Source organism: Diadema antillarum, unplaced genomic scaffold, assembly GCF_040938485.1.
Source record: "Diadema antillarum isolate AM-2024a unplaced genomic scaffold, OU_Dant_1.0 seq00000776_RagTag, whole genome shotgun sequence".
Classification (NCBI taxonomy): Eukaryota; Metazoa; Echinodermata; class Echinoidea; order Diadematoida; family Diadematidae; genus Diadema; species Diadema antillarum.
This window is the reverse complement of record NW_027271665.1, coordinates 346,140-357,592: the sequence shown is the minus strand read 5'-3', so window position 1 is coordinate 357,592 and position 11,453 is coordinate 346,140.

Below are 11,453 nucleotides of genomic sequence, written 5' to 3'. Positions count from 1 at the left end.
AGTGGATGCATAATAAATACAAGTATCATCCGCATAAAGCGACACTTGACAATTTCTAACTACCCGAGGCAAATCATTCATATACATGATGAACAACAAAGGTCCCAAAATACTTCCCTGAGGGACCCCACAGAGCACCTCACCCTCCTTTGAAACATTACCATTAATTACAGTTTGTTGTTTTCTTTGGCTGAAATAATTTACAAACCAGCGTATAGTATCCTCGCAAAATCCGAAAAATCGTAATTTTTCAATCAAAATATCAAAGGATACCATATCAAAAGCCTTTAAAAGATCGAGGGTAACCACAACAACAACTTGTCCAATATCTGTAATTGTAGGTGGCAGCATACTGCCTACCTTGTGGTAGCTTATACATGCACATGAATTTTATTAGTTTGGCGTGAACATGTCACATCCTCGTCAGCTGATCTGCTTTCAGATTTTTCTGTTAATTTGCTCAATGAACTATTGCCTGTACCGTGCTTTGATTTTCTGTCAATGTTCTTGCTGTGATTTAGGAGTAGTGAATGCCTGAATGGATATTGTTTGGATGAAAATTTGATGTGAATGTATTTCAGTTATGTTGGGAATAGTATATGATTAATATGAGTTTGTGCAGGAATTTTTGTTGAAGTTTGAAACCCCCCTTTTCCCAGTACTTAGAGTTTTCGGCCCAATTTCATTATAATTATTTTCACTTGATGCAATCATTCAAGTTCGAGTGAATTTGAATGTCCACCGAGATCAACATTCAAAAAAGTAACTAGTTTATTCCATTTAATTTCATCAGCGTGCGATTTCATGAGTTTCTCAAACAAACATGTAAAAAGGGCGTTCAAACTAAAAATGCACATGCAACGCATTGAAATTTCCATCAGCATCATCGTGAATAAGGTTAAGGAATTCAAATTCACGATAAGGCAAACCTATACAACATATGGGCAGTGTTTTTCATTGTTTCTTATATTTTTTGTAGTTACTCATCTATTTGAATACGCAAACTTGACGTAACAAAAGTGTGAACAATTTCTGAAAATTTGATTATTTTGACCAGAAAGTTTACTTTTTTTCAGACGTGAACAGCAACCAGCTTTGATCTCGCTTTTATTTTCTTTCAGAAAAAAATCTTGATTATTGTTATTTTTTAGCATGCACAAATTTTGCAAATGACGGCATGCAAAATTTTGCAAATGACGGTATGCTGCACACCTATATACACCCAAAACACACAAGCACATAAGCACACAAACACGCAATACCCACACGAATACACACACAAACGCGCACACATTTATAGACACTCACACCATGTGCATGGAAGGTGCTATCATTGCGCTGTTAGGCGCCCGTTGGTTATCGATACAGTAGAAAAAAAAAATGCAACATTGCTCCCGTAAGATTATGTACTTTTGTCCAGGCCTGGTATGGAGCTAGAACTCTATATATGACTAAGATATCATCATTCTTGTAACGTGCAGTGATAGATTATGTCAGTTTCCTATGAATGCATCTTATAAAACTGGTCAGTAGTCGTTTGTGCTCTGATGTGATACTTTAATTGATGTTCCGGCTGAATGAACAGAGCTTGAATTCAGTTAATATTGGGTAAAGTAGCTTTCCTTTGATTATGTACCATTAGGGCCTAAAAATGAAATTGTCTTTCGCCAAATGACACCATAGATTATAATAAAAACGGACTTTTCACATCGCTTCAACAAATGTGTATATTACTTGCGAATCGGAGATGTGGGTTGATTTTCTCTCTCTCTTTCTTTCTTTCTTTCTCTCTCTCTCTCTCTCGGTAGACATCTGGTTCTGCTAACATATTAAAGTTCATACGGGCGAAGTGTTATCATGACTCCATTTTCTCATCACTTTCTATATGCATATTATTCCTTTGTGTGTGTTTATACGATATTGCACGACTTCGAAACACGAAATCATGAATGACTTTCTTGAGTGTCGGTCGACGACAAACGGTTTGCACACTTTTAAAGTAAATGCTAGTTGAAGCTTGGCTTCTGATGGTTTCTATATCGATCATTAATTTTCATAAAATGGAACGAGTATAATTTATTATGTATGTAATTATCGTGTATAATATTTTGAAGTGTATCTAAATACATGCATATAGCAATTAAACACAATGGAAGTCCCAATATTTTTTGTAAGATGTTTGAAATATCGCGCAGCTAGATAAAACTAACGACATACTCAATTTGTAATCTAATATGAATTATGGAATCGAAATGAATTATATATCTTTTAACAAATTTGGCCAAAACGGCGCTCTACAGGTGAATACTAAAATGTGATATCTTCAATTGCCCACATGTCACATATTTCATTTCAATCATGACAATACCTAAATCTATTGAAGTTAGCGTTTTTTAGTTCAAGAGGCAAGATTGACTTCGGGATCTAATGGGACCGTGAGCAGAAGAATATATATTTTTTTTCTAAATTTCTTTTTTTGACGATTGTGATAAAGCGGTAAAAAAAAGAAGAATTTATAATCGAAACACGAATAAAATGAGGGAAGAGCGAACAATCAGTTGTCATGTGCTGTATTTGTTGTGTCTGAATAGTTCGCCTGGTCGACGGTCGCTCGCCTAATGAAGGTCGCGTTGAGGTAATGGTAGAAAGCAGTGAAGGTTTGGTGCGGGGCATAGTGTGTGCGGAGAAATGGCGTAGGGACATCGCCAATTGGGTGTGTGACCGCTTGGGATACAGAGAGGCAGCCGTCTTCAACATTTTTTCTGCGAAGTTTGGCGAGGGGGACCTCTCCACTGCCTTTTCCTGCGAGCTAGGTAGGTTGCAGTTCAGCGATATTCAAGTGAAACATCACTCCACGTTGAAGATGAGTTTGGTCGACATGTAGTAACAAAAACCAAGCGGAGCACTTGAAAAGTCACTAATTTACGAAAATCAATAGCATTTCGAAAGCGCACTTTCTTCGATGAAGGAGTTATTTCAGTTTGAGAAATGACTTTTCACCCCAGAAAAGAAAGGATATTGGTTGGCCATTTGTAATGTAAAACAGAGCTTATTAAGAAAAAATAAATGTTAAAACAAAATACTGTCGAGTAAAACCTTGTGTGTAACTAAAGAGTCAACCTGAGACAAAGTGAAACATATATGTCATCTAAACCTGTAAGAAGAAATATGTAGAAAAACAAAACAAACCAAAACAAAACACAAAGAGTCCTTTCGAATGGTTTTATTGTCTTTGGATCTTGATGATTCTGACTTGATTTCAGCTGGTTACTTGAAGGATTGTGTTCTAGACTACTAGCAGCGTTCTGATTCCTACAAATGTCAGGACTTAAATGTCATTGCAGATGATGCAGCACAGTGTTCTAATAATTTCCATTCCGTTCACCCACCTCGGCATATTAGCTTCACTGCACTCTCGGAAGTGCATTCAGTAGTTGACCATGAACAGCGTACCATGCTCCCCGAATCTGAGTGATTGAAAACTTATTTTCAGAAAGAGAGCAACAAAAAGGAAAATATAACCAATAGAATTCTTTCTCCGTCCAGTGGGTGTGGGATGGATATTGTCGAGAAAAAGCAAACAACAACAACAACAAAAAAGCAAAACTGAATATATATGAGATACACCGATGTCGCTGGGATTCCGATTTGCATGATAATTGAATTTCCAATCTCGTTAGAATGGAGGATATTAAAAAGTGACAATTTCTTGAAAAATTATGAATTATATGTGACCGATTAGGTGTACAAGTTATGTCTACTTATGACCCTTTTCAGTTACAATGAGAGTATTTGTTTTTGTTATTGGTGTATCTGTTACATAATACATTTTTACACATCATTTATGTCTACATTTTACCCTTGTCTTCGCGCTCCAAAAGTACATCAGTCTTGTTATTTCATTCTTGTCACATGCTTCCGGCATTGTTTATGTACATATTCAAATTTTCATAATGCGTGGTTGGTGGTGATACAATAAATTTGAAAGCTTCTGGCCGATTGATCTGGGTCAGAAAGATATCATTTCATTGAAAAAAAAAAGGATTTGAATGCTCGAAACACCGTCTGTGAACATTGCAGAAATATCTTTTACCACCGCACATTGACGAAATTATGTTTTTATTAAATTTTTTGATCGCCTAAAATAAAAATCGCGTGCTCTGAAACGAAACTGAGTGCTGTGTGTATTAATTTGAATGACTGATAGACAGGAAACGTATGACATTATTTGTTGAATATGAATTACCATTTTATGAATTTGATTAACAAGAGTTTGAATTGACCGTGAAATCTTAAGCACCATGACCAGATGTTTGCTAAAAATAGATCTTATTTCATCAGTTTTGTCTCCCTTCAGTTTGTGTGATGATTTTATCTTGAAATGATATTTTGAAATAAGCAGTACATAAATAAAGGAAATCCTTATCATTTTGAGTACAAATTTCAACACGCAAACCCGAAGTAAGACTCAAATAAAAAAAAAGAAGAAGATAAAATCAAACGCTCTCCTCTAAATATCATATCTACACAGATTCAGCAGCTAACAGAAAGTCATCTATACGGTTACAAGGTTCTCTTTAAAATTTAAAATAAGCATAAATTTCAATTCTGCATAATGTTAGGCCACAGATACATTTAAACTTCCTAAGAACCTCGCTGATGGCATAAGATTGTGTTAATCAAACACAAGGACCAAAGGATTCACTTACATTGTTGACAACCTGTTGCCTTAATCCAGTTGCCTGCCGTGAAATTAGGAGGCACCCTACTGTTGAAGATGTTCTGATATGCTGGGAAACCAAGTTCTCCACAGACCGAATCAGCAACCTCTTCAGTAAATCCTTCCTCACAAACAAAGCTGTTGGTAGTTGATCGGAACACAAAGCCTTCTATAGGAGAACGTTCTCCGATGAGTTCTACAGAAGGCATGTCTGTGTAGACAAGTTATTCGAATTAACAACCAAAACAAGTGTCCAAAATAATTACAATTCTCTCGACCAATATCTTAAAGTTTTCACTCATTTTCATGTTATATATGTCCATTTAAATGCTTATGTTCGTTGCAGGCACGCAAACTAATGATCACAAGGTCACATTCGGATGTAAGCATTCAATTTCCTATTTGAGCATGGATTTCCAAGTTTGTGCAATGGGATCGATAAGAACTTAAAAGCACTTTCAAGTTTGTTTTTGAGCAAAAAGAAAATCCACAATTTAGCACTCAATCTCGCAATACATGTATAATACTAAAAATTTAGCAAGAGTAATTATGTCCAGCTAATCATTGAATCTTACTCTTTCATCATCAAAATGAAAAGCATTATTGTGTATTTAAACATCCGATGTTTTTTTCTTTTGCTAAACATAGTAAAACTCGAAATTATTCCTCATTTCGTCATGTCATCACACAGCTCTGTTTATCACTGATTTACATCATCATTTTTTATAGAGATCATTATGTTTTAATAATCATCGTTTGATATCTTTGTTTTAATTATGATCGTATACTGATCTGTGAGCTTCATTTTACGTCCTTACTTGCATCAGCATGTGTCATGGACATGTAGACGTTTTTAACATTCAGTTTAAAACGCATTACAAGTGATGCACTTTTTAATGCACATCGTAGATATTTAATTTGAATGATAATTCTACAAACTTATTTGCCAAAAAGCGAATTGAATATCCGGAAAGAACTACTCTCACGTGGAGAAGAAGTGGAATAATCACTTGCGAAAATATATTCGCATTTAATGATTTTTTGATGCGCAAAGCAATTGTGAAATCAGTTGCAAAATTAGTACATCTGGACAAAGAAAAACGATTTTTGAATGACGGTATTTTGATAGCTGAGCAAATGTGACGAAAATGAATGCTTCTCATATGACAAATGACAAACAAGGATATTGGCCGGGAAACTTTATATCATCACTGTCGCATTTTCTCTGGGTCTCCAGAAGAATGAAATACTTTGACCACAGTCATGTTTTTATATTGTGTATGTATGTGTGTGTGTGTGTGTGTGTGTGTGTGTTACTATTATACGAGGTACTTTTTAAGTTTCCTTATACCACGACATTGGGTAGGCCTATACATCCGTATCAAAGTCTTTAACAAAAGAAGGCAAAACTTTTACATACAAAATCCTTTTTCGCGTATACACTCTTCGGCGAAATCAGAGGAAATTAAAGAATTGTTCCATTTCTGTTAAAATCAGCATAATGATAAAGCAACTGATGTACTTCAAACACTATGTCAAATTTAACTACTGTGTTTATGGTCACGTTAGATGCTGATTTTATTTCGTAAGCGATCAATAATCTCAAACTAGACCGGATATATGTCTTACATAGAAAGAACGAGAACAAGACGTTAGTATTAAAAAATCTGTTTGTGGGATCAGTGGCCTCACTTTGTCCCTTGACGACAGACTACCCTGGCTCATTGACAGGTGTACATACCATGCATGAGATAAAAATGATATTGATGAAACATGATATGTAATTACATATTTTGTACAAACTTTGTCTGTAGCCTATCATGTACCACGTCAGGATTTTTAAACACGAAGGAAGTACTACAGATGCATTGTAGATTGTCATGATTCGAAGAGCCAGTATTTTCATAAAGCAATTTGTGTTTGTTACATTGTATGTCGCGATAAAATGGTGAATGTTTGCGAGTGTACATAAAGAAGGAATTGCCAAATTTGTGTGTTTTTATCTGCCACATACAGAGATATCTTTTGATTTTCTCATTAGCCATTTATGAACGTATGGGGAATAAAATACATGATGTAATTGAGCATCTTGGAATTAAAGACAAAAATTCCCCGTGTATTAAAAGTAAACATACCTTATTATATATGAAGAACCTGAATGTCAAAACAGATGAACGTCATTCTTTTTTTTTTCCTGATAAAGGTTATCATGAAACAATACGTTTTTTTTTTTTCAATGACAATGTATTCTTTACGTAACAAGAATATCTTTAAGACATTACAAAGATTATGACATTAATTTTGAATATTTTTCAGCATTTTTTTAAGCAGCAACTTAAATGTCAGTGAATCAATAGAAATGGATGCACATTTTGTATGATGATGATTATTCACAGCATTTATATAGATCCATATATCTGTTGTAGAAGCATTGAAAAGCGTAGACTCCTCAGAGTATACTCCAGTTTGTAAAACTCAAAGAGAAAAGATGGGAGGGAGTTGGGAAGAAACAACTTTAAACCAGGGTTACACCAAACCCAAATTCTCCCGAATAAATTTGGACCGATTCTGTCCAAATATGAATATTTAAATATGAATATATGAATCGGATGGATTCGATGGATTCGGAACTTATTCGTCTCTGATTCAAAGTCGAATATGTTCCGGATAGGTTCCGAATAGGTCCCGAATCAGAGCAGAATTGCTAATCTGGCCATATTCCCGAGTCATTCGGGCCGCACATTCGACCTATTCGGCTGCTATTCGGCCGTATTCTGGCCAATACGGCTCATTCGCCTGTATTCTGCTTTGTATTCGGGTAACGATTCGGATGGACTGGGACAGGTATTTGGGGCATTCTGGGCAAATTCGGCTGTATTCGTGATATTTGGGTCAATTTGGCTAGATGATTAAGGCCTTTACTCCTCTCTTGATACGAAGAGACCCGGAGGATCTGTCCAGAATGCTCCGAAGGCCTTCCGGAATGCAACCGAATTCCATCCGAATGCATCCCGAATGTGGCCCGAATGAAATTTGTCGGGGCCACATTCGGGAGTAGTTTTGAGGGTATTCGGCTGGTTTTGAACATTTCAAAACGAGCCGAACACCTCTACGAATGTTCCAGAATCCCTCCCGAATTTCGGGGAAGTAGAACAAAATGCTTCCGAATCCACCTGAATACATGTATTCTGGTGGATTCGCAGCTGATTCGGCTCCGGTGTAACCGATGCTTTAGGCTAACTACTCTCGGCAATGACCGCTCAATTGAAACACACAAAAATTTATTAACTTCAAGACGCTTAGTCCTCATAGGTAGGTTCGAATCCACAGCCGTAATTATGGAAAGTTATGTTCAATATCCAATTTACATGTTCACTGTACACAGTTATTGTGTAAAGGTAAAAAAACGAAAGAAACAGTAACGACTTCAATATCTTACATATTCTCGAAATTATACACATGTAAAAATCTTTTACGTACTTCTTTACGTACCTGCCCCCAAAAAACAAAGAAACAAATAAGAAAAAAAAAGAATAATCATAACGACCACATTGTCCATTTGCATTGTCCTTCATAAGTATGAGATTGGTATGTTATGTATGTAGGCTCTATAACTGTTAAGTGTATTCCAATGAAGAAACTTCACTTTCTAATATTAGATTTAGATTTTACAAACGCATTACAATCCACCTACTAACTGTGTGTTTAAGTTACTTTGAGTTATGTTTTTAAAGTGATCGCCTTGATTTCTTTTGTTCGTCAAATCACATGTACCATTGAATGTTGTCATGCTCTGGTGGTAGTGGGACTATCAATGACAACAGGCATGACGTTCTATCACAGAGTGTATAATGTTATACGTTTAAATGAACTTAGGTGGACGACCATTAATGCCTGGCGTTTTGAACATCAATACTTGATATAGAGGTTATTAAACACTGAGTATGGTAGTGCCAAATACAACGCAAGTGGCCTTTGCATTGTGAGTAGGCCCCTGGTAGCAGTCAGTGTAGATAAGATGATGTCATATTCTTTCGTACATTGCATGAAGATGAAGACGTTTAGCTAATTCACACATGAATTATGCTCTTTTTTCTTTTTATACACGTCTGCGTATTTAGTCTTGTGACTATGATGTCAACGTGATAGACCGAATTACATAGAACAGCTGTTGCATAATCTCAATTGTACTTCGTAAAAATTAGGAAATTCAACAGATTTTGTTATAGTATAGATTTTCACGTGAATAAACAAACCGCAGATGTAATTGATGTACTAAAGGTAATATTTTCCTGTTTTTGTGATGAATGTTACATCTTTTTATTGTTGAAACGTGACAGACCACTTCACTGCAAGGATACATTAATGTAGTATAACCCCGATGTTGATTATATCAAAACGTATATACATGCACAAAGCTGCATATTAAACTCACATTAGACAAGTGTTAGAGAGTAGTATGTGACTGTGTCTATCAAAGTCAATAAGAGCAGTTACCTTGTAAACATGATGCCTCGACGTTGACTACTACTGGATAGACGTATGCACGTATTTTGTCAGTTGATGTATACAGTCTGAGTCTCAATTTGTGGCCGAGTGAGATGATGGGTGGAGACTTGGCGAAATTCAAAAGTACAACTTCGCTTGTTGTGGTTGATATCTTATCATTTATGGTTACTTCAACGTGACGATTTACTGCAGATTGCAGCCGTAGGACGATTCTCTCGCCGTCAGGTGCTTCTATATCCCACCTCTCTGCAAGAACCTCAAACACTGAGCCTGCCCTGATCTCTACGGTGAATTCATCGCTTGAACAGGTGAATACATTTGCACAGATGGAGACAATTTTTTATTCTTAAAGATCATACCACATACGACACATTTGGAAGTACACTGTACAGTGTGTATTTTTCAATTCTTGATTCGTCTCTGCAGGATTATACTCCCAGAACAAACATGAGAAGCTCAGCAGACAAAAGCTCGTTGCCTCTCCATGATATCAAGAGGCAAGAAGGTGAAGGCGTTGTCGACGTCCAGAATGAGGCATACATTGACATGTCACGGACGGCAAAGAAAGAAAAGAGGGAGGACGTCACATTTGCGGAGTCCACAGATATTGAGAAAGACGAAAAGGACATTGATGAAGACGGTTACTTTCTTTCCAGAGCTCCAGGAGACTGTTCTGGATCTAGAAATATTCTGTCGCCAATTTACGAAGACATTCCGACAACTTCCGACCAATCATCTACCTTCCTAGAACCACATTATGTCAATGAGGTATTGCATGTCGCTAAAACTGAAGCACACAAGCCCACAGCGTCGAGTGCGAACGATCCGTTATATTCTGCATCCATCTACTCAAGCAAACCAAATGAAAAGCCCGAGGTGGACAAAGATGGGTACCTTGTTCTTGAAGCCAATGCTGGTGAAATTATCAGAGACCAGTTTGCTACCACAGACTGCTTGCCCGATACCCAAATACCTCTGTATGAAAATGAGATTTCTCCAAGAGCAGATATTCATATAAAGGCACACGTTCACGCCAATCCACCAATGTACGAGAGCATTTCTAGTAACCCAGAACTTTGAAGAAGCTTGAAGTCATGACATCATAGTACGAGAGTTTGATCCTGACGAGATTCAACGACATGTTCGCGTTCTCTTTATCGAAGTAAATGATGCCGTCGAAGACCAGTTTCCAGCCAGGGCAATTGCTCTTCACTGAAAAAAAAAAACAGCGTCATCGAGATTTCTCTTGCAACTAATTTTCGTGGGTTTCCTTTCACGAAAAACCTGAACATGCTTTCGTAGTTTCATTGGAATCCTACCTCCTTGTTCTCTGTATCCATTTCATTATTGCAAACGGATCATGTTACGGATGGAATACTTTATTAATGCAAAGGAATTGATTAATGTTTATTTTTTTTTAACAACAAGAATGGATGAAATTCGTGTTCAAGTCAAATGAAGATGTGCGATCAGTGGCAGACAGTAACTTATAAATGGACGATTACACTGTGAATTTTCTCCTGACTGATAGACGATGACATTTTCTCACTCCAACACATATGTGAAGGTACATGGTTTCATATCGAATGTTCTGGTATCCTTATTTAGTAGGCCTACATGCTGAATTTTTAAAAGAGCACATGCAGTCATTCAATGTCACGATTGATATTGCACTTTAGACACTGTTAGATAATCTTTGCATACCATATATGGTTTAGGCGATGTAACTGCGAGAAACAGATATCAAAAGGTATTTTCATGGCTTGAGCGGTAGGTGTTAAATCCTTTCATTCTGTCACCTTTTTTTGTAATGTAGTTTTAAAACCTCATCGAAAACCTAACTTCTCAAGCCTCGCTTTTCTTTTTTTTTGTTATTTTTTTCCCTTTACACTTCCACTTCCACTTATGTGAAATAAAATGTATGATGAAACTGAGTGCAATTCACATATTGAGTTGTCCTTTGTCGAATGCGACGATAATATTTAAAACTATTTCAGATATCTTTATATTTCTGACGTCTTACACACGTTGATGTTCTTCAATAATTTCAAATATTTTTATGAAATATCATTGCATGCTGTTTTTATATCTCCCCTTCGTTTCTTCACTTTAATAATTCAGTTTCTCCCTTTTGATCAAAATAGCTCGTGAGTACTAGTTTCTCGTTTTGCAAAAAAGAAAAATGGTTTCAATATGTTTTGAAAGTGTTATCAGTTATCAACAA